General features: G+C 39.1%; 1 long non-coding RNA gene across 1 annotated transcript; it reads right to left on the bottom strand.

Annotated features, from left to right (window-relative positions):
• Positions 1,671–20,530, bottom strand: LOC109841361. The gene is made up of 6 exons (XR_002247255.1): positions 20,467–20,530; positions 20,202–20,260; positions 10,385–10,435; positions 3,333–3,468; positions 3,159–3,243; positions 1,671–3,059 (listed from the first exon to the last, which is right to left on the bottom strand). It is a non-coding gene; the product is annotated as an uncharacterized LOC109841361 (long non-coding RNA).

Here is a 21,582-nt window from a genome sequence, read left to right as displayed (position 1 = left end):
CTGGTGCATGAGTCTAAACTGCTCCTACCCTCCGACTGGTATACGAGGTTAAACTGCTCCCTTAAATCCAAACGCCTCGAAAGGCTAAGGATAGAGGAGAAATTTTAGCATTGAGCCTAAAAGAAACTCCTCAACAACTTACCATGCTAAGGGCAAGAGCATGGCTAGTCCAACTCAAACGGCAGTTGGTAAAGACAAATCAAGTCCGTTGATAGCTGAGGGTTTGCTCAAAATCCTAGAAGGCGATCATCAGCTGCGAGTGAAGAGCAGGGATCACTTTACGGGACTTCATATCCAAAGTGTTCCAGACCCCATGCGGCCTGATTCAGGTCTGAAAACTTTGGAGGGGGTTTTGTAGGCAATAAAAATCGCCTTTAAATCCTTATCAGAGAAGTTCAGAACAAAACTGCTAAAACCTCGCCCGAAATAGCAGAAAAAGGGGAAAACGCAGATATCTCCCAAACCGTAAGGAATTTGGCAAAACGGAGGAAGCGAACCGAAGCCTTCGGCTCGGTTCGGATGGCTCCATCTCGTCGAGATAGGCGATTTTCATATATAATTCGTCCAATTCCGACTTACGGTTTGAAAGTTACGGCCTATTCTTCAATCCATGCTCAGGAGCTCGCCTGCAACTCAAATTCGCCTGCAGTCCCAAATCCGCCTGCAGACCCAAGTCTGCCTGCGCACCTGAGCTCGCCTGCAAACCCAGTTCGCCTGCTAGCTCGCCTGCAGACCCAAGTCCGCCTGCAGTCCCAAACTCACCTGCAGACCCAGTTCGCCTGCAAGCTCGCCTGCAGACCCAAGCTGCAGACTCGCCAGCTCACTGTCAACTGCCCACTTGGAGTATGGGAACAGTTACATCAGTGGTCAAATCCCACAAATCAAGGGAGAGGGCACAATACTCCAGGCCCGTCAGATGGCCGTCCACAGTACGAATGAGCGGACAGGCGCCGAAACAGCCTGCACCCTCATAAATGCGGCTCACCTCAGTTGTCCAGGTGAAGGGACGAGAGCCGCCAACGCTCGGTGGTTGGTCAGATCCACGCAAGCATCTGACAGCCGTTGTCACGCATACGAGGAGGGGCTTTCCCACTCCTATGTAGCGTGATGCAGAGCACAGCTCTTCGAATGACCATTGACGGTACGAATGAACAGCAGGACGTCTCCGAACAACGTGTGGTCACATCCCATAATTCAAGGAGCAGTCAAGCTATCTCCCTCACCTCTATTAGTGGTCAAATCCCATGAATCAAGGGATAGCCCATGCCATCCCTTGCCTGTTAAAACCCATCTTCAGCAGCATGAAGAAGGGGGATTGGCCGTTGCATATTCTGCTGGCTAATCTCCCAAAGGTTGAACCTGGACCTTTGCCAAAGGCTCCCTCATTTGAGAACCGAAGCTCCGGCTCCGGCATCAACTTCGATCGGATCGTCCAAGGGAAGCAGACTCGGCACGAGCACCGAGCGAGGCATCCTATCGCCACCTAAAGTCCCCACACAAAACAAAGAGGGCCTTCCCTCTGCTTCTGTTGAGAACCGAAGCTCCGGCTCCGGCAGCAACTTCGATCGGATCGTCCAAGGGAAGCAGACTCGGCACGAGCACCGAGCGAGGCGTCCTATCGCCACCGAGGAACCCACGTTAAACAAGGAGGGCTTTCCCTCCGCTTCTGTTGTAAACATTTGATTTATTAGTTTGTAATAAGCCTTCTTATCAATACAAACGAAGCTCCCTGTTTCCGGGAGATCAAAATTTACACCTACACCAGCCTGTCAAATTTTTGGCTATAAAAGAAGCCCCCCCGAGCCCTAGGGTTTGTGCTTTTTCCCCTTCCTCCGATTTCTCTCTGGCTGGCGGCGACCCAAAAACGCAGCGGCGTTTTTTCCCATCTTCGGCTCTGAAATCGCAGCAGCGATTTTACTCCTTTTAATCTCCAGCTCTCAGGTGTTTTGAGGGGAGATTAGAAAAGGATTAGAGAGAGAGAAGGATAAAAGAGGGGTTTTATTGTGAGAGAAATTGAAAGGGTTTATTCCCTTTAATATTAACACTGTAGCTACAGTGTTTAATCTGAGAAATCTCAGTTTAGAGATTTGCTCTTAATTTGTAATTTCTTGTTAGATTAAATAAGAAATTGACTGTGTGGCTCCTGAGGACGTAGGCAGTTGCCGAACCTCGTTAAATCTTGTGTATTGTTCTCTATACTGCGTTTCTGTTGCATTAGGGATTTCGGCGTTAAATTCCCAACACAAAGTGTAGATTGTCAACTTCAATTATAAGCATTTTACTCCCAAAGTTTTTAATCTTGTTGATATTTATTTATGACTAACCAACTTGCGCGACTTTCACTAACATCTAGTTCAATAGTAAATCGGTGGAAATAAGGTTGTTGGATGTTTTCTGAATCTTTTTTTTCTTCCAGATAACCCTCAACTTTTTGGGGATTATCTAAAAATGTTTAGAAGATTTAAGTGGCATTTCCAAACTTTTTGGAGGTCATCTGAAAACAGGCCAAATTTCTTGGTGTGTGTGAAATTAACCCGATAAAAACACTAGTTTCATAGAAGCAACATTTCAAACCTTCTGGACAAAAATTAGCAGAGCAAGATTGCAAGAGAAATATTATATAAGAATAAAGATAATGTTAAACCGATGCCACAGTACTAGGTGGCTTCTAGTGCTAAAGAACTCGTAATTACTACTAAATTCAATCATGTTTAAGTTTTCTATTTTTTTTATAAACTGCCGCAAAGCTCGTTGATCTTTGTCTTAACGCGCTAATCTAATCTTCACAGAGCTAGTACAATGACATGAACCCCGATGACATAAACATGTTTAGAACTAGTATTCAATTAAAACAGTAGTCTTGCCTGCTAGCACGAAAGGGAAAGAAGTTAAAAAGAAAACTTAAAAATAAAATGAGGGGTCATCGAGTAGAGTTGTTAGATCTAAATCTAGGGATTGATAGAGAAAATACGCGACAATATAAAAAATATACATTGGTGGACACGTGCTGACGGATAAACTTACATCATGTGTTAAACTTAATAGATGCCAAAAACAATCTGCAAAAAAATAATAAATAAATGCATAAAAATAATTAGAGGTTGGTGAAAGAAAATTGACACAGCAGATAATTATCTTGAGAAAGGAAAGAGAATTACGTCGCCACTCTTGACATAATTTGGCAACCAAGAGCTGGATCTTGTTGTAGCAATTCTCTCAGGTTGTTACCCGTCCCTCTAAAGTCTGCAGCAAAAAATAAAAATTGCTCAAATGTTGCTGATTCTTATAGCATATTTACATAATTTGAACAAGGTAAGGTGACAAGGCAACACCCGCAAAGAAACTATAGCAGCTTCACTGTCCTGCAAAGAAACCTGGCATTATTGAAGGAATGAATGCTAATTAAAGAATGAGGTAGGCTTCTTAAAAAGGATGAGTTTCCACTACTCAAGGAATCAGACATTTTTCCTGCAAAGAAAATAGTTACGTTCACACCTTCAGATCAGAAATATGAACAGTTATACAGCTTAAACACTTAAACACTTAAACTACCGAAGTACGATTTAGACCTTGCCAGAAACACTTTGGCTTTCAACATCAGATTTCTATAAATGGCAAATGAACCTTGTGCCTGAGGATTCCCATGCATTGAATGCAAAATATTAAAACGATGTACTCAACAGTATCAAGCTTTAGGAATCCAAAAATGCTTGATATAGAAAATATGCGGGGATCGGAGATTTTTTCCACGTGTTTCAGATATGATTTGCTTCAGCTCTTAATAATCCCCTGACTGGTGTCAATATCTGAAGGGTTCACAAACAATTCACGCAAAAAGAGAACCCAAACCCCTTTTATTTCACGCAAAGGGAGCAGAGGATGGTTAGTGCTTGAAAAAAGAAAGCGTTGCAATTAACAAAGCGTTGCGATGGATATATCGTTCAGATGAGAGCAGGGCCAGAACCAGGATATTCATACAGTGTGAGCATAATATTAATAGACCCATAGAAGTTACTGAACTTTCTCAAAATCAAAGTACAATAACTATAAAATGCACATATCCTCCTCGATTACTTTAGAGTAGAACTTATCATATATAGCAATCAAGAATATTTTACCAAAAACAAACTACTTATACGCATAGACTAAAAAGTTGGCAGTGAGCCGATGATATTGTATGCAAAGAACCAACCTTGTGCCCACACAGATGTCATCTTACTCCGATCTTGGATAGGAGAGGCAGCAAGAGTTAAGTAACAATGGTAATGAGTTAAGTAACAATGGAATAAGTTGTTGGGAATTTACCCGTCGGGGCTACGCAAAACCCCTAATGCAGCAGAAACGCGGTATAGAAAAAAAGTACACCAAGATTTACGAGGTTCGGCAACTGCCTACGTCCTCGGGAGCCACACAATAAATTTCTTATTAATCAACAAGAAATTACAAAGCAAGAGCAGATCTCAAACTTGAGATCTCTCAATAAATGCTAATTAATTACTGTAGCTACAGTAATTAATTTCCTCTATTTTACGACCCTCTTTAATATCTCCTTAATAAATCCCTTCTCAAATCAAACCCCTTTTCTCAAATCTCTGAGAACGGAAAAAGGGCAAAGAGAGGGAGAGAGAGATTGCCGCCGCAAAAACGAGAGAGAGAGGGGGGGGGGAAAGCCGACAAGAGGGTTAGGGTTTGGGTTTCCTTTTATAGGGGGAACCCTAAGGCTGGTGACAGGTTGTTGCCAGCCATGCGCGACCTCGCCTGCGGGCGAGCCACGACTCCGCCAGATCTCGACTTGAACTCGCCTGTAAAGTCCCGTGATCGATTTCGCCTGTAGCGCTTGACAGCCTCGCCTGCAACTCCTCGAGTCGCCTGTTGCACGCGTCCTCTGCGTCGTCCTCGCCTACAGCCTCCTTCGAGCTCGCGTGCGATTCAACCATGAGCTCACTTGCTACACTCATTCGAACTCGCTTTCAAGAAGGTGGCCGTCTTGCCTGAAATCGTCGCCCAAGCTCGCCTGAATCAAGGTTTGGGCTTCACCCCCAATTCCAACAATCTCCCACTTGGAGATCAAACCGTCGTCAGCAGGCTATCTCAACAAGCATCATCTTCTGTGTGGCTCCGCTCTCATCATCTATGTATGAAGGCCAACTGAAATTACGCACAACTCCAGTTTCTAAACGGTCACCGTCTTTATTAACATGTCTGCTGGATTCTTACTCCCTGGAATCTTCTCCAGATTCAACACGTCATCTTCCAACAGGGATCTGATGAAGTGGTACCAAAGTGCAATATGCTTCGTTCTAGAATGAAATGCGGAATTCTTAGCTAAGTGAATCACACTCTGACTATCGCTATGCAAAACATTCTTCTCTTGTTTGAATCCCAGCTCTGTTAACAAACCCTGAAGCCATATCATCTCTTTACTGATTTCAGTCACTGTAACATACTCAGCTTCTGTAGTGGACAGAGTGATAATCTTCTGTATCTGTGATATCCAACTAATAGCTGTAGTTCTGACAGTGAATACATAGCCGGTGGTGCTTCTTCGGTGATCGACTTCACCGCCGAAGTTTGCATCTACATACCCATGCACTTCCACCTCTCCCTTACCAAAGTGCAAACACTTGTGTGTGGTACCTCGTAGATACCTCAGAATCCACTTGACCGCTTCCCAATGAGTTTTTCCTGCATTCGACATAAACCGGCTGACCACTCCCACTGCATGACCAATGTCTGGTCTCGTACAGACCATTACGTACATCAAACTTCCGATAGCTGAGGCGTAAGGAACCTAAGCCATACTCTCTTTCTCTTCTTCTAACTGAGGAGACTGATCATTCGATAGGCGAAAATGGTTGGCCAAGGGTGTGCTCACTGGTTTAGCGTCGCCCATGTTAAATCTTTGCAAAACACGGTTGATGTACTCCGTCTGAGATAACTGCAAGAGATCTCTCTTCTTATCTTTCATGATTTGTATTCCAATGATCTTCTTCGCTGGACCCAAATCCTTCATGTCAAACTCCTTTGACAGCTACTGCTTCAAACTCCTGATATCCTCCATATCTGCTCCTACAACCAACATATCATCAACATACAACAGTAGGATGATATAACTAGACTGATATATTTTGAAGTAGCAACAGTGGTCGGCGTTGCACTTCTGAAAACCTTCCTTGTGCATGAAACCGTCAAACTTCTTATACCACTGTCTTGGGGTTTGTTTCAGGTCATACAAGCTTTTCTTGAGTCTGCACACCAGGTTCTTTTTCTTTTCTTCTGAGAAACCTTCTGGCTGGTGTATGTATATCTCTTCTTCTAGATTTCCATGAAGAAACGTTGTCTTCACATCTAACTGCTCGAGATGAAGATCTTCAATTGCTACAATACTCATCACTGTCCTGATAGTATTTAGCTTCACCACGGGAGCAAAAATATCGGTGTAGTCAATTCTTTCATTCTGCTGGAAACCTTTGACAATTAGTCGGGCTTTATATCTTCTGGAATCATCCTGCTCCTCTTTCATCCGGTATACCCATTTGTTGTGGAGTGCCTTTTTACCCGTAGGTAACTCAGCTAGTTCCTACGTCTGATTTGAGATGAGAGACTTCATCTCATCTTTCATAGCAAGCTCCCACTTGCTCGCATCTCCACCCTGACAAGCTTCATCATAGTTTTCAGGCTCCCCTCTATCTGTCAACAACAGATAGTTCATGTAACTCCTGTTGGGCAGGAGATCGTGAAGATCTCCTCAAAATCGGAGCTGGTGCGTCGGGCTCTTATGCACCATCTTATCCAACAGGCTCTTTTGGCTGAGGATCTTCTGTATTGGGTTCTTCCGAGAGGTTACTCGGGACATCATCTGCATCTACAAATATTGACTCGCTCTCTGAGTCATTTGTCTTGTGCATGTCCTTGTACATCACCTTCTCGTTGAATATCATATCTCTGCTCCTGATCACTTTCTTGTTTTCGTTGTCCCAAATACGGTAGCCGAACTCATCTTCACCATAGACGATGAAAGTGTATTTCTTTGACTTGGGATCAAGCTTATTCCTGCCTTTCTCACTAATATGCACGTAAGCTACACAACCGAAAACTTTAAGATGTGAGAGTTTTACCTCCTTCTCGCACCATACCTCCTCTGGTATTCTGTGCTCCAATAGAACCGATAGACCTCGGTTAATCAAGTAAGCTGCTGTGTTGACCGCTTCTGCCCAGAACTGCTTCGGTAGGCCTGACTGTACCCGAATGCTTATGGCTCTCTCTGTCGGCGTTCGGTTCATCCGCTCAGCTACACCATTTTGCTGAGGCGTACCGGGCACGGTTCTCTGCATTTTGATCCCGTGCTCATAGCAAAACTTCTTGAATCCGGTGTTTTCATACTCACCACTATTATCGGTCCTGACCTTCTTTATTCTCAGACCGGTCTCATTCTCAACCATAGCTTTTCATTTCCTGAAAGCTTCAAATACTTCTGACTTATGCTTCAGAAAGTAGACCCACACTTTCCGAGAGTGATCATCGATAAAAGTCACGAAGTAGTGTTTTCCACTTATGGACGCGGTGGTGGTTGGTCCCCAAACATCTGAGTGAACGACTTCTAGCTTCTCCTTCTTGGGGGTTCTGCCACTTGTCTGGAAGCTAACTCTTTTCTGCTTTCCAAGTATGCATTCTTCACACATCTAAATCAACTGATTCTAGACCTGGGAGTTTTCCCTTTGTGTGCATGATTTTTATCCCCTTTTCACTCATATGATCGAGTCTCTGATGCCACAGTTTTGAAGTCTCATTGCCTGCTGTAACTGAGATCAAACAGCGCGCACCTGCTGTCATATACAGGGTACCAATCTTCCTGTCTCGGACAATCGTCATTGCGCCCTTTGAGATCTTCCAATCATCTCCATGGAAGGTCGTAGTGTATCCTTCGCCAGCCAATTGGCCTACGGATATTAAATTATTTCTCAGGTCGGAAATATGTCTGACATCATTCAGCTCACATACTGACCCGTTCAACTTAATTTTTACCACACATTTGCCCACAATAGCACACGGTTGATCATCACCAAGATATACGTATCCAAGATTTCCGAGAACATACTTCTCGAAGAATTCTTTCTGAGAAGTAGCATGGAACGACGCTCCTGAATCTAACACCCAAGATTCTTCCTTGCTTTCCAAAGAGCATATCAATGCGTCGTCTCCTTCTGAAGTGGAAGTGACATTCACCTCTGCCTTCGCCTTCTTCTCCTTCTAAGCACTCTTGCACTGATTCTTGTAATGCTCGGTCTTTTCATAATTCCAACACTCGATAGCCTTCGAACTGTTGCTTGGATTCCTTGATTTGGACCTCCTGTCCTTTAATCTACCTCTGTAGTTTGATTTACCTCGTCCGTTCCCCTGGTTGAATTTCTACCTCTTGACTCTGTATGTAATACTGAAGAGGTTGTAACTTCACCCGACTCTCTTCGTCGGATCTCCTCACTGAGAACCAGATCATGAACGTCGTCGAATTTTAACTTGGTGCTTCCCGACGAGCTACTCACTACCGTGACGGTAGCGTTCCAGCTTTCTGGTAGGGAGGACAAAAGTATTAACGCCCGAACTTCCTCATCAAACTTAATTTCAACTGAACTCAATTGGGTTGTGATCGTGTGAGTTTATTGAGGTGTTGTGCTACTGACGCGCCTTCCGCCATTCTCAGATTGAATAATCGCCGCATTAAATGAACTTTGTTCGCAGCTGATAGCTTCTCATACATATTTGAGAGAGCTGTCATAAGACCCGCCGTGGTCTTCTCCTTCGTTATGTTGAACGTAACATTGCGAGTCAACGTCAATCTGATAACTCCGAGGGCTTGTCTATCTAGAAGGTTCCACTCATCTGTCTTCATAGAATCTGACTTCTTCCCCGATAGTGGTTGATACAGATTTTTTTGATACAGATAATCATCTATTTGTATTTTTTAAAATCCGAAATCTATTCCATCAAACTTCTCAAGTCCCATTTTTCCTTCATCTGCGGCCATGGCTCCCACTTGAATCTAACTTTTTCTAGATCGTTTTACGCTCTGATACCAGTTGTTAAGAATTTACCCGCCGGGGCTACGCAAAACCCCTAATGTAGCAGAAACACGGTATAGAAAAAAAAATACACCAAGATTTACGAGGTTCGACAACTGCTTACGTCCTCGGGAGCCACACAATAAATTTCTTATTAATCAACAAGAAATTACAAAGCAAGAACAAATCTCAAACTTGAGATCTCTCAATAAATGCTAATTAATTATTGTACCTACAGTAATTAATTTCCTCTCATTTACAGCCCCTCTTTAATATCTCTTTAATAAATCCCTTCTCAAATCAAACCCCTTTTCTCAAATCTCTGAGAACGAAAAAAGGGCAAAGAGAGGGAGAGAGAGATTGCCGCCGCAAAAACGAGAGAGAGAAGGGGGGAAGCCGACAAGAGGGTTAGGGTTTGGGTTTCCTTTTATAGGGGGAATCCTAAGGCTGGCGACAGGCTGTCGCCAGCCATGCGCGACCTCGCCTGCGGGTGAGTCACGACCCCGCCAAGATCGTCGATCTACGAACTCGCTTGTAAAGTCCCGCGATCGATTTCGCCTGTAGCGCTTGACAGCCTCGCCTGCAACTCCTCGAGTCGCCTGTTGCACGCGTCCTCTGTGTCGTCCTCGCCTACAGCCCCCCTTCGAGCTCGCCTGCGATTCAACCATGAGCTCGCCTGCTTCACTCATTCGAACTCACCTCCAAGAAGGTGGTCGCCTTGCCTGAAATCGTCACCCAAGCTCGCCTGAATCAAGGTTTGGGCTTCACCCCCAATTCCAACATAAGTTAAATGCACGCATAGCAATAATTAGTTAAGGCGATGAAAATGATAAAAAGGCAACTGAAAGCTCGATGCGTAAAGTCTTGGCAATGATGTCTTTAACAAATGAAACACGACAAGGCAGAACGTCTTTGAACAATACGGCTAAAATGGTTTTCAGAAGTAACTGTCAAAGGAATCCCCAACTAGAATGGTATACCAAAACAACAGGTTCTACTGGAATTTCTGAACTTGATTGTAAAAAAGTCAACCAAGAGTTCAAAAGTAAAAAGATCAGAAGGACAGCACCAATGAGTTTTGATATAATTTATTGGCTTTCTTATATAGAATAAACATAAGCTGCTAAGCATGCTAAAAACATTTCATATGTAAAAACAGTACTAGTATGTCCAGCTATCTCCTTTCTTCCATAGAATAGACGTGTCTTATGGGTTTGTTTGCTTGCTTGCATGATGAAAGTGAAACTGAAAGTGTGAAAATGAACTCACTTTCAGTCACTTCTGGTGTTTGTTTTATCGAAACTGCATGCAGAAGAAAAACTTACATGTCAAATTTAATGCATATTTCACTTTCCTTCAAAAATGCAGAAGCCGTCCTGAAAGAGAGAAATTGTGGGGACCACTGTATTAATTTATTGATATATCATTGAAAGATGATATGATTTTAAATAAATTAAGTAAATAGTATTGCCGTCGTCTCCAATTTTGTACTTGCAAGAACAATTTTTTTGCAATCAAACTACTGTATTTCATTTGCACATTTGTACACTGACACGAATGCATTTTCACCTGTGTAATTTATAGAAGAAAGTGACTTTCACACTTGCAAATTCACCTTCAATTTGCCAAACACCCTCTAAGGGTGTAATGGAAAGCAACACTTGAAGGATCCGTACAAGTAATAGAACCTTGTCCGGGTTTCACTTTGAACAACACGTATCCATGACGTGTTCATGGAGAATACGTATCCAACACGTGTCGGACATGGAGACGGCATCCAAAACACCTTCTCCGAGTTACCTAGCCTTGTACATATAAATACATATGTAACTCTTAGAAGGGTACTAAAATACGTGAAAACATGGGACCAACAAAAGGAGAAGCGAAGCTTTCACTTTGCTAGCTATTGATCTTGGATAGAATCCCAAAGAAAATAAAAAAGGTATAGGGGATACGTGGTGACTTGTCAATGCTTGATCTCATGAATCATGCGTCCAAACGGAAGTGCTCCTTATACTTTCAACCTTGTCTACCACACTAACATTAGAAAGACAATTAAAATGAAATGAAAAATGTGATGCAGTTGCAAGATCATAAAATGTGAAGTTTACCCAATTAAGATGATAGACTTTTTAAAGATATTCCTAATATAAAAATCTATCAGCTCGAAACCTATTCATATTCTATTTAGATTTTTTTTTTAAAATATTCAGCTTTGGATCGAACCAGACAAAAATTAGATATGTAAAACATATCCATACCTAGGTTCAATAGTGAAACAAAGTTTCATACCCAAACCTGAATATATACAATCAGAAAACACCATATCCTCAGCACTCATACTACCTTTTTTTATTTGCATTATACAAGTTGATATTTATAATTTTCATTTGATTTGTATATTTGCAATTGGAAAAATCAAGTGCAAAAATATGGACAAAGCCCTTCATGAATCAAGCTCTTCCAACCCTAATGGAACCTCCGAGAACAATGTTGTTGACAAGCCAACTATAGCATTCATTCCAGTTCCAATACCAACCACAAACTTGTCAAAATCTCTACCTGATGAGAAGATAAATGCTATGAAGAAGATTTAACATGGTTTCATAGAAAGAGAAGTATTTATTTATTTTTAATCTTGGTATTTTTGGACTTTTATTTCTATTTTTATTTATTCTGTATGAGGTTGATGTACATAAATGATTATGATATGTAGAAGAAAAAAAATTACTCGTCGTGAATGGTTAAACATATCCGAAAGCTGATAAGAGATGATTTAATTGTTTCCGCTATTAAGTCTTACACTACAAGGTATCATCACAGTCTAAAACATTGTATACTTTCTTAGTTGGAACGACAATATGGTCTAGTTTTGCATCTGAAATCTCCTATGATTGTCGATCATATCTCTCACTTTACTATTAATCAGATCTAATTACATAACAAGATCTAAGTTATATCGATAATGTCACAAAATTAGATTTAAAAGTTTATTAAATTTACTTAGCTAAACTAATATGAGGGATAGGGAAAGTTGTATTTGTTTAGTACTGATTCTTTAAGTTTTTTATTGTCAAATTATCGATGCTTATTTTTTTCATTTTTAGAATACTTGATCGCTTCTTTGCCAAAACTTCAAAATGAATGGAAAAAGTCTTTCAACTTTATATATTAAGTTCTGTTTTGAAACATATAATGGAGGAAAGGAAGAGTAATTAGTTAGCTTAAACGAGGCAACTAGAAAGATCTAACTAGATTCAAAGCAGAGGTGATGCCTGAGAATCATAGTAAAAGTTTTTAGGATAAGAGTGTTCCAACTTCCAACAACAGTAAGATACATGACAAAATTCTGACATGTAATAAGAGTAAAAAGTAACGAAATAAATAAAGTATAGGCAAAATATTCCAACAGATTTACAGATGAGCAGAAATTAAATCTAAAAGAATATCTCAGCTTATTTATGAGTTTCATATGTTTAAGGATCTTGTAGTACAAGCACTTGCAAAGGAACTACATGATTTTAAATTAAAAAGTAGTATTTCATTATAAACACCACGATGTTAGATTCTCGATTATATAGTACAATGTAACATAATATATTTAGTATGTTATATATATCGTTTATATGCTAAATTTTAGGCTGTAGATAGTATTACATAACATTTAATCATCAAACTAAATTCTTTATAATTGGCTAGAAAACTCATGTGCATTAAGGTGTGTTTGCATACAGTTTATTGTCGTTCTGATTGAATACTAATCTAATTCGCTATTTTAGAACTGACATTCAAATATATACATGTGTACACAGATGCATAAATGAACATGAACACATGTAAAAGTGCACATACATGGCTACTTGCACGCCTACACAAATAAACCCACACTTGTACAAACACATAAATGTGCATACACAAACAAACACAAGAGATTGAGAGATATAAGCTTATTTTCTCATATTTTGCCCTCTATAGATGATGACAGAATCAATGAAAACAGAATTTGAAAAACTAAACAGCCATATGGAATGATGTGGGGGATGGGATCAATATTCGTAAAAGACTTTGTGGTTATCATAGTTATTGACGCTTTCTGATTGTTCAATAATAAATTAACTATTTCAATATGACTATTGATTGTTTATATTAATTATTTGAAACTATGAGATGACATTTAGATTTTTGTTCTGTATACTTTTATCTTGACAAGATGAACTTTGACTACTCTACTTTGGTCAATAGATTTTTGAGAGCGTACTCATGTACATTGCTGCTTTCAGATTACGTTTTGATTCTTTCTATTTATTTAGTTAGCAACAATCAATATATGTTTCATGACCAAAAAAACAACCTATACATGCCAGAGTCAACTTACTATCTCATATTATAAAAGCTGTACATAACGTGTATAAAAGTACGAGGCAATGAAACAAAACTTTTTCACACAAATCATTTCTCTTTTATTCCACAGTATCATGCGAATGTATTAAACGAGACATATTTGTGCCATGCAACAAAATAATGATGTGATGACATACTGTAATCATAATAACATAACCAAACAAATAAATTAACAAAAAAATTATAACGTACGTGCAAAATGCGATTTTGAATTTCAGCCAATATCTGAAATGTGAACAACACTGTCTAGAAAATACTATCATCGATGTATTATTTCATCATATGCTGTCAAGTGCTTGAAAATAACCTGTAGCTTGAAATAACATATAACATTTAAAACATTGATGGTATTTGGCTCCAGTTTTATGCAAAACAACCCAACTTTTCTCTTATTCTGTCCATAGGCGATGTTGATCATTATACTTTTGTTGGTATACTATATCTCATTCGCTAAAAATAATTTTTATGGCAGCAGATCTTATAGGTGTATTGCTTTTCTTATGATGCAAAATTCTCGTCCATAGCAGTGTGACAAAGTTACTCAGACTAAGAGACAGAGAATTTAGGATGCAAAATTCCAAAGTCTAGCTCATTACGCAATGATGATAGGAACACAATATATGCAAGTGTGAAAAAATACATGTTACTAACAATTGCTTACTCGTGTCTTAATGACGATATGTGTAGGTTCTAAAAAAAATTTAAACTGGTGAATTTACACATACAGTTTTCTTTCTGTTTCGGGAAGAGTTTCGCTGCTGTTGTATATGTTTTACTCCATTTAACACGAGTCTCAAAGTGTCACATTTTAGGTCCAAAATTATCATAATAACTACAGAGAAAATAGATGTGTATCTTAACATAAGCTCCTATATCTTAGCATAGGTTCCAGTAAATTATTGCTGCAATGCATATGGAACTAAGCAATTGATAGTTTGATACTTGATTTAGTCAACAAGGCTCGAGTTAAAGAGATGTAAAACATAGTCAAAAACCAATTTTAGCAATGTGGTTTAGTTATGAAACCAAGGTTTTTGGATGGGAACCTCGTTAAGCATGGAAAAGGAAAATCTTCTCCTAACTGTTAAAGTAATTTGAAACAATTTCCCTAAAATATGCCCAGTTCAGTTCGTTGTAAAAATAAAATAAAATAAAAATAAAAATAGCATTCAAAAGAAAATGGTCTTCTCAACTGCTTCAGTTTTCCGGTGGTCTCTATCATGAGCCCTTGAGGCTCCACCAAATCCTAGAATCAACAAGCCCTCAATTTATTAATTTCAGAGAGAGAGAGAGAGAGAGAGAGAGAGAATGGGTATGCTCGGTACCAAGCACAAATTTTGTGCTTGGTAGTGATGTGGCATAATCTCATCCACTCATTCAAATAGGGGACCACATTTATATAGGTTGAGGAGTGCATAGGGATATGGAACCATTTGAATGAGTGGAGGAGGATGTCACACCTCACTACCTGTTAGGACAAACTCAGGGCCCAATAGAGCAGAGTCGCAGCAATAGTAGAGCAAAAATTAAGATAAAATGATAGACACACAGATTTACGTGGTTCGGCACTTGATTGTCTACGTTCAGGGGCAAGGATAGAAGAATCCACTATGAGGAGAAAACTCTGGAGTTACAATATCTCTTTACAAGGAGATACTCTCTCTCTATTTTTTCCCTCTCACTCTTCTATATGAGGAGTTGTTTCTAGGATGAGTTTTTCTTAAGGATTTGGAGCCTATTTATAGTTTTTGGAAAAACACTATGCATAATAAAATGTTAATATTTCACTATGTTGTGGGGCCCATCATTTTTGTATTCTTTTCCTTCTTTTCAACGTTTGTGGGCTAGTGGATTCATTTGTTAAAGAAACATGGGCGGCTGCCTGACAATCACCCACTTGAAGATTTGATTGAGTATCAATCATATCTTCACATTATTCTTTCTATCTTGCCATTTTCATGGTGCTTTACGTCTCTGACATACCACAAGAGGATTGACACCAAATAAATTTGTCAGTATGGACTGCTTTTGTCAAAAAATCTGCTAGGTTATCTTTAGTGTGAATTTTCTGCATATCCACTGTTCTTTCTACCACTTTCTCACGAACGAAGTGATACTGAACGCGAATGTGTTTGGTCTTTAAATGAAATGCTGGATTTCTTGCTAAATGCAAAGCACTCTGACTATCACAAAATAAAGAAATCTTCTTTTGTTCATGGCCGAGTTCCTCCAGCACCATCTTCAACCACATCGCCTCTTTACTAGCTTGTGTAGCTACTATATATTCTGCTTCTGTTGTTGAAGTAGTCACAACTGACTGTAGTTTTAAAACCCAGCTTACAGCTCCGTCAGCAAGTGTAAACACATAGCCTATGGTGGATTTGATATTATCACGATCACCTGTATAATCAGAATCAACATATCCACTGATAATAAAATTAGATCCCTCATAACATAATACAACATTTGAGGTTCCTTGAATGTATCTTAGAACCCTCTTTACAGCATTTCAATGCTCTTTATCAAGATTCGCCATGTATCGACTAACCACTCTCACTGCTTGTGCAATGTCTATAGTCTTGTACAAATCATAGCAAACATTAAGGTTCCCACTGCTGATGCATACGACACTCGAGACATCTCCATCCTTTCTTCTTCACTGTTAGGACTCATACTAGAGGATAAATTGAAATTAATAGGAAGTGGGGTAGAAATTGACTTATAATCTTGCATGTTAAAACGTCACAAGATTTTCTTCAAATAGTTCTTCTGAGAAAGCCAAATCTTCCTATTAATTCTTTCTCGGTAAATTTGCATCCCTAGAATCTTATTTACAGATCCTAAATCTTTCATTTCAAGTTCCCTAGTCAACTGAGCCTTTAATTTTTTGATACGATCTTTGTTGGTGCCTGCAACCAACATGTCGTCAACATACAACGATAATATAACAAAGCTATTTTTACCAAACCTCTTGAAATATGCACAAGGATCTGAATTAAGTCTGTTGTATCCAAGGCTCATGATGAATGAATCAAATCTCTCAAACCAACACCTTAGCACCTGCTTTAGACCGTACAGAGATTTGTTCAATCTGCAAATCAATTTCTCTTTTTCTTTTTGTTCAAAACCTTCTGGTTGGAGCATGTAAATTTCTTCTTCAAGATCTTCATGAAGAAATATTGTTTTCACATCTAGCTGCTCTAGATATAAGTCAAATATAACGCTTATAGTCAAGACTATTCGAACTGTTGTAAGTCGAACTACAGGAGAAAATATTTTATTAAAGTCAATACCTTCTTTCTGAGCATATCTTTTTACCACCAATCTAACACGATATCGCTCCACTTGATCATCGTCATTTCGCTTGATCTTGTACACCCATTTATTTCCAATGGTCTTTCTTCCTTGTGGTAATGACACAAGTACTCAAGTCTTGTTCTTATGGAGAGCTTCAATTTTTTTCTACATTGATGTCATCCATAAAGATGCATCTGTGTTATTTATAGCTTCATAAAAAATTGATGGCTCTCCATCCTCCGTTAGAAGACAGTATGCAACACCACTCTCCGTAATATACTCCGAGTGTCAAGTCGGTGGTCTTCTCTTACGAGTTGACCTTCGAATTTTTAGAGCCTCGGACTCGACCGGTTCTTGTACATCATGCTCCGGTGTTGCTTTAGAAGAATTCAGATTATCTTCTACCTGAACTGCTACAGTCTCTGAGTCCTTTCTCGAATTGCTTCCTTTTCTTCACTTTGTAGTTGGTTATCTACAAAGATAACATTTCTGCTGATGATAACATTGTGGGCAGTGGGATCTCACGGGTGATACCCCTTTACTCTATCAGCATACCCCAAGAATAAGTATTTTCCATATATTACGTACACTGGACTTTCAAATATATGGAGGTTAGAATAATCAGCTGGCTTGTCAGTCCACATCTCCATCGGCGTCTTCAACTGTATTACGGTTGATGGAGATCGATTCACCACATAACAGACGATTTTTACTGCTTCCGTCCAAAAGACTTTATCTAGATTTACAGTTGTCAACATACTTCTTGTGCTTTCCAACAGAGTTTTGTTCATCCGCTCCGCCACTCCATTTTGTTGAGGAGTATAAACTGTACTGAATTGTCTTTTGATACCTTCATGCTTGCAGAATACTAGGAATTCACCGTCTGTATATTCTCCTCCATTATCTGACCTTAAGCACTTGATCTTTTTCTCAGATTCAAACTCGACTCGCGCTTTGTAGGCTTTAAAGACTGAGAACACATCCACCTTCTTCTTGATAGGATACACCCAACATCTCCTGGAATAATCATCAATAAATGACACAAAATACTTTGCTCCTCCCAAGAATGTAACTGGTACTTGTCATACATCAGAATGAACCAATTTCAGAATAACATTGCTTCTAGAACTTGATGTGTTAAACTTCAGCCGATGCTGCTTACTTATAACACAATACTCACAGAATGAAAGAGCTACCGAATAAGTCCAGTAAGCAGAATCTGATCGGAGAGAATCTTCAAGCCTTATTCTAACATGTGGCCTAGTTTATGATGTCACATCATGGTTTATTCTTCTCTACGGCTGGTTGATGCCACACATGAATCAGCTTCCTACAGGGTTTCTCCCGTGAACATGTATAAATTTGCAGGTATCTTCTTTCCTTTTATAACAACAAGCGTCCCTCTAACAATCTTCATGATCATGTTATATGAGTCTTACACCCGAGCTCATCTAATTGTCTTAAAGACAATAGATTCTTCTTCAGGCCCTTCACATGTCGCACATCTTGAATAGTGCGTATTGTACCATCAAATATTTTGATTTTGATAGTACTAATACCAGAAATCTCTAAGGCATGATTATTCACCATGAATACAAATCCTCCTGAGATAGGTTTATATTTGTGAAATCATTCTCTTCAGGAGGTCATGTGTCAGGAGGCTTGTGAATCTAGAAGCTAGACATTAGCAAACCTCATTCTGCCTTCATCAATAGTGGTTGCTCCATTGAATAGAGTTTCACCATCGTCTGATGTGCTGACAACACATCCTTGAGATGTTGATGGCTCTGAAGCCTTTTTATCTCCACCCTTTTTATTGTGCAAACACTCTGATTTGACGTGCCCTCTTTTATCACAGTTATAGCATTTGATATTCTTCTTACTTCTTGATTTGGATTTATCATGGGTATGACTCCCACTAGAGTCACGTTCTGTTGATCTTCCTCTCGTCATCGATAAGGCCTTCACTTGTTGTGAACTTGTCTGTTTGTCTTCCTTGCTCTTACGCCAATTTTCTTCCTCCAGAATAGCGGCTGCAATATCGTTGAAGACTAAATTGTCTGTGAGAACGTTGCTTGTCAGGTTGATGATGAGTTGATCATATGAGTCAGATAGATTATGAAGTAGAAGTTCTGCACGTTCATTCGCACCAACTGTATACCCCAACATTGTGAGTTGGGAGAACAGTGTGTTTAGGGTGTTGATGTGGTTAGTCATCGATGTAGATTCCGCCATCCTAAGAGTGTAAAGTCTCTTTTTTAAGAAGATTTTATTGTGCATGGAATTCGCCTCATATAGCTTTGTTAGAGTATCCTAGATCTCCTTTGTTGTCTTATTCTCATCTATGCTTGATAGCATTCCGTCTGCTAATGCCAGATGGAGATTTACAATAGCATTGTCGTTCATCTCGTTCCACTTATTATCATCTGTGATATCGTCCGATCTTATACTGATGACCGCAAGACAATATCTTTTCTCAAGATAGCATTTATCTTTAACTTCCACAGTGAGAAATTACTCTCGTCGAATTTCTCGATCTTGAACTTTGCCGACATTGCTTCTACCTCGAACAATAACTTCTTACTACTGCACGTAAATAGTAATTGTATTTATGAACAATAATCGTATCTGTGAATAGTATCGTACTTATAAATAGTACCATATTTTTGAACAATACCGTACTCGTGAACAGTACCCCTCACCTTCAAAGGGTAAATAATAAACTAACTTATTTTTTGATGTGAAGGATCCACTTTTGGTGGCAGCCACAGAGCATACGATAAGTAGATATATACAAGCATCCTAAGTTAGCTTTGATATCACTTGTTGGGACAAACTCAGGGCCCAATAGATCAGAGTCGCAGCAATAGTAGAGCAAAAATAGAGATAAAATGATAGATACACAAATATTACGTGGTTCGGCACTTGATTGCCTATGTCCACGGGTAAGGATAGAAGAATCCACTATGAGGAGAAAACTCTGGAATCACAATCTCTTTTTACAAGGAGATATTCTCTTTATTTTTTCTCTCTCACTCTTCTATATGAGGAGTTGTTTCTGGTATGAGTTTTTTTAAAGGATTTAGAGTCTATTTATAGCTTTTGGAAAAATACTATGCATAATAAAATATTAATATTTTACTATGTTGTGAGGCCCGTCATTTTTGTTGTCTTTTCATTCTTTTCAACGTTTGTGGGCGAGTGGATTCATTTGTCAAAGAAACATGGGTTGCTGCTTGACACTATCAAGCACAAAAAGCATAATTTTTTTTACTTGGTACCAAGCATACTCATTTTTCTTTTATATATATATATTTATATAAAATAGGGAAAATTGATTCTAGCCCCTAAAACGATTATACTTAGAATCGAAGTTCCAACTACCACTAGAAATTACTCAATTTTAGAGAACAGATGAATGAAAGAAGAAGAAGGTTGTGATACCTTTCGATTTGCTTCCTTCGCCATTTCACCGGAGCTAAAACCCTAACCCTAACCCTAACCTTTGCGTCTATATATATTTATATAAAATAGGGAAAATTGATTCTAGCCCCTAAAACGATTATACTTAGAATCGAAGTTCCAACTACCACTAGAAATTACTCAATTTTAGAGAACAGATGAATGAAAGAAGAAGAAGGTTGTGATACCTTTCGATTTGCTTCCTTCGCCATTTCACCGGAGCTAAAACCCTAACCCTAACCCTAACCTTTGCGTCGAAAGAAAGAGCGACGACGACGTCGTTCAGTCTTCTCGGCTGCTGATCTAATTAATTAATCCTTTTTGGGGCTTCGAGTGCGTGGGGTTTCACAGGCCTGACGCTTGACAGGGCTTCAATATTGGGTTGGATCGACATACACGGCCCAATAGGAACATACACAAGGTTGAAAATGGCCTTTTATTGGCTTTGATGTGTAGACCAAATCAAGGGATTGAATTGAATCTGAGTGGGTTGGCGTAGCTTCTGATCAATCTCATCTGGCTTCCTGCACAACTGATTTCAATGCAAGTTTCAATTATTAAAATTATTATTATGTTTAGTTTCTTAAATTGATCATATATCCTCATGCATAACTTACAATACAACCCATGAGTCCCAACTCATATATTTCTTATCAGGATCTCCTAACTTCGTCATTTGTAATTTCTTATACTAGTGATAGTATATATGTATTTTCTCGATGGAATATATAATAAAACAGAATTTTAGAGAAATCAGTAATAATAAATTTATATTTGTTGATGTCAGAAAGTTGACGTATTATTTACGAGAGATAAGTATAGAAGAACAATTTTTCAAAACAGCCACATTTTTTTTTTAAATCGAACGATTTTTTTTATTTACCAAAACCGACCCGTTTTTTTTGCCACGTCAGCCTAATCACCGTCCTAAATAGTCGGGTTGCCAACCCCGACTATTTAGGACATAAATTTTTAGTGTTTTAGGCTTCTAATTGGGGTTTAATGCACTCCTAAATAGTCGGGGTTGGCAACCCCGACTATTTAGGAGGGTGATTAGGCTGACGTGGAAAAAAACGGATCGGTTTTGATAAAAAAAATCGGTCGATTTTTAAAATAAAAAAATAAAATAGGGCCGTTTTGAAAAATTGTTCAGTATAAAATTAGGGTCCTTTGATATTCTTTGATGGTCGGTCGTTCATGTGGAAAATCTTGAGCTGCAATTTTCTACACATATAATAGAGGTTAGAGGCGCCCCAGAGGTCGTTTCCTCCGGCGTGCCCTCTAACACCCAAGTCAAACGACTAATCTTATTAATATGAGGAGAAAATTAGTGCAAAATCTTATTTGACTTTTTGTGTGTAAA

Source organism: Asparagus officinalis, chromosome 5, assembly GCF_001876935.1.
Source record: "Asparagus officinalis chromosome 5, Aspof.V1, whole genome shotgun sequence".
NCBI lineage: Eukaryota > Viridiplantae > Streptophyta > Magnoliopsida > Asparagales > Asparagaceae > Asparagus > Asparagus officinalis.
The sequence above is the reverse complement of the archived record's forward strand: the minus strand, read 5'-3'. Positions and strand labels throughout refer to the sequence as shown.